General features: G+C 37.0%; 1 long non-coding RNA gene across 1 annotated transcript; it reads right to left on the bottom strand.

Moving 5' to 3' along the window:
• Positions 1-1,653: 1,653 nt before the first annotated feature.
• Positions 1,654-3,200, bottom strand: LOC145656526 (uncharacterized). Its single transcript, XR_014122173.1, has 3 exons — positions 3,037-3,200; positions 2,222-2,305; positions 1,654-1,842 (listed from the first exon to the last, which is right to left on the bottom strand). It is a non-coding gene; the product is annotated as an uncharacterized LOC145656526 (long non-coding RNA).
• Between the last annotated feature and the right edge of the window lie 332 nt (positions 3,201-3,532).

The following is a 3,532-nucleotide window of genomic DNA, read 5'->3' as shown; positions in this document are numbered from 1 at the left end:
TGCAAGTTATATTACCGATGTCTAAGTGTATGCAGCGCAGAATTCTTTCTTCGTAATGTAATACATGTCCTATTTAATTCTACAAGATAAACAGGTTGGAAAATATTTGTGTAAAATAGATTATGATTATTTTTGGAACATAAAGCCATGCAAACATTGTAAGTGGACATCAAGGAAAAATATAAAATAAAAGAATAGTATAGCATACAGTTACAGGGTATTCCTGTTTTCATTGATTACTAGGGAAGCTCTTTGTCTCCCTCTTGTGGCCATTGTTGTCTGAGCCAACAACCATATCAACATAAGTGACATGAAGTTACAGAAATTAATTAAAACTAAAACGTATTTTTATAAACACGATTTGACAGTGTGTTTTACATATTCTGGTTGAATATGACATTTATGTGTACAAGATTATAAAAAACACAATCATACATTTACCTGATACTTATATCCAAAGTGACTTACGAGTGAGTATATCTTGAGCAATTGAGGGTTAAGGGCCTTGCTCCGCAAACCAACAGTGGCAACTTGGCAGCAGTAGGGCTGGAACCGGTAAGCTTCTGACTACATGTCAAGTATATTAACCACTGAGCTACCACTGATCACTGCTGGGGGTAACCATAAATGTTAGAATTTAAAATGTTGGATACTAAACTATTTAAAAAACATTTTGGAACATTTATTTATTTCATTTCCCCTAACCTTTGACAGCACGGCTAGTCCAGACCTCTGTATATGCATCTTCTTACCCCTTCTCTCTGCACACAAAAAATAAAATGCATTGAGAAGAGACTAATTGCCCAAAGGATAAAAAATAAAATGACATATATAATGATAAAAGGAAAAGGTAAATAGATAACAGTAGATGTGTTAATATAAAATCAAAAGTCATCTAAACAGAACTCAATGCAATAAGTGTGTTTTGAGATGTTTTTGTTTTGCTGTTGGTTTGTTTTTTTTTTCTGTTTTTTTGCTTTCAAGTGCTAATGCCATTATGAGTTGCTAGACCATGAAGACATTTAAAGCATAATAAAATAATCTGATTTTGCTGTAAAAGACAGATGTCATGTTCACACTGCACAACTTCACTGCTTAATGTGATCTCCTGTTTACATCTGGCAGACACGCTTATCTATAGCAACTTACAGTTTCAACTATATTACAGAGCTAGGTCCATATAGCGGTAGGAGTTTGACTCAGTTCAGTTCAGCTCACTCAGGCTTTCATTTCTGTTTTCTTGTCTTCAGGTTTTGTTTCATTGTCCCTAATAAGTCCAACTTGTGCTTGTCTACTCATGTCTCACTGTCCTCCTTTGCTTGATGTCACAACTTCATTGATACCTAAAGTGAATGTTGGAAATATCACATGTTCTTTGAGTAGGAATCAAACATCATTGCTCTAATACACTGGACTGATAGTGGACTCTGCCGAGGTACACCTACCCCTGATGTCGTGATGTTACTGAGCCTCATCCTGTCTCAGATGCCTTGACTACTCCCATCATCCCCTGATGTCCCCTGTTGTAGCCCACACCACCTCCACCCCAACCAGCTACTCTCTTTTGCCCTTAATGGACGTTCTCTTGCGACTTGGGTCTCGGACACATGCACACAAGTCTAGAAGCTCCAGAAAGTTGGACTAAACATTAAATGCTTATTTCATTTTTTTATTTATGTCTCTCTTTAAACAGCCAGAGGAGGATGGGACCCCCTTTGAGTCTTGGTTCCTCTCGACGTTTCTTCCTCATGCTCTAGGGAGCTTTTCCTTGCCACTGTCACCCTTGGCTTGCTTACTGGGGGCTTGGACTTGGACATTTGAAAAGCTGCTTTGTAATAGCACCTGTTGTAAATAAAATAAAATAAAATACAATTTTAAAAAGTACTTTATAAATAAATTTTGAGTATTTGATTTTTATATGTAATCTTAAAATGTATAAGATAACTAAAATTTGTTTTTTAATCATTACATTTTTTCACTTAAAACAAAAATATAATTTGGATAGTCCCAATAATCTAGAAAAATCAAATCTCATCATTACAGTGCCAACAACACATCAGCATCACCAGACTTCAAAGCACTTGTCTGAGAGGAAGATTTGTATGCCTGTAATTCTGTTGTTGAAGAGCCTATAAAATCAAAATAGGCTTTTAAATTTGAAATTTTAAACTCAAATAAATACAGCCTTATTTTACATGCCTTAACACACACACACAGTTACCTCACAGTGTGAATATTGTTGTTGGTGGAGAAAGTATCATAGATCCTCTTTGCTGACACATCAGTGATGTCATTGTGACTGAGGCTGAAATAAGATGGATTATAATTACCACATTGTTCAGGATTCCCAAACACACCTCCCTCTACTAAATCACCGCATAGTAGTACAAACACCTGTAGATTTATATATCAATGAATTAAATTAATGAACGAATGAATGAATAAACGAATGACTGAATTAGCAAATGAATGAATAAGCAAAGAAATAAATAGTATATTTGTGTCAGTGGACCTGAGTCATTAATGGCCAGATAATTATGCATTCTGACATTTTAAACAAAATATCATTTATTTCAGTTCTTGTACACATGACTTGTTATCTATCAGGCATGAAACTGTAAATCATAAAGAGTCTGTTATGCCTTATTTCTCTTTTTAATGAGAACATGTGTTTCTACAAGCAGTCTGGATATTTTGTAGACCACAGAGGTCCATCTTGCCAAGTACAGGCAGTGATCAGTGAACCAGTCAGCCAGTGAGAGAGGTCGTCATTTCCAAATAAAATCACCAAGAAAATCAAGCTTTTTGTTGTTTGCTTTTGAAAAAAATAAGTCCTTGAAGGAACAAAGGATATGACTGAATGAGCAAAGTTACATTTATATAGAGCCTTTCAAGGAACATACAATGCTTTACAATGAACACACACAGCTTCTATATTCAGTCACATGCCGGATTTTGTGTTAAATTGTGAGAAAAAGAGTAAAATGTGTTATATCTATGTTAGTGTTCACTGTGCACTCAACAATCAAGACTCACTACACATTCCTCCTCCCGCTTGTCCACTCACTCCAGGATGTGGGCTTTGTGCTGGTGTGGGAACAGCAGCTGCAGGCAGTGGTCAGTGAGCTGACAGTGGCTAAGGTCCAGTTCTGACAGCCCTTCAGAATGTTCCAGAAACAGCGCCAGTGACCTACAGGCCATATCAGTCCCCACACAGAGAAGAGACAGGAACTGGAGCAGCCTGGCTTTATTGCAGCTGAACACACTCAACATTCACCAACATGTAGAGTCACAAAACACTAACACACTCACATAACTACTAACATTAATGCTATTTACACACATTTTGTTTCAAATGATAAAATTCTTTTCCCTTTTCCAGAATGTTTCCCTAGTTTGTGTGGTGTTGAGTCATTGGCTTACTGAAGGGTGACTGTGTGTAAAATGGGGAAGAGTTGCCCTCACAGCCGTGTAGAGTGAGCTGTGTGTGTGTGTGTGTGAGAGAGCTCACTCTCTGGATGACCATGGAGAC

The sequence above is a fragment of the Electrophorus electricus genome, unplaced genomic scaffold (assembly GCF_041902795.1).
Source record: "Electrophorus electricus isolate QZ-2024a unplaced genomic scaffold, ASM4190279v1 Scaffold74, whole genome shotgun sequence".
Lineage (NCBI taxonomy): Eukaryota > Metazoa > Chordata > Actinopteri > Gymnotiformes > Gymnotidae > Electrophorus > Electrophorus electricus.
Note: the sequence above shows the minus strand (reverse complement) of the source record. Positions and strands in the feature narration are given on the sequence as shown.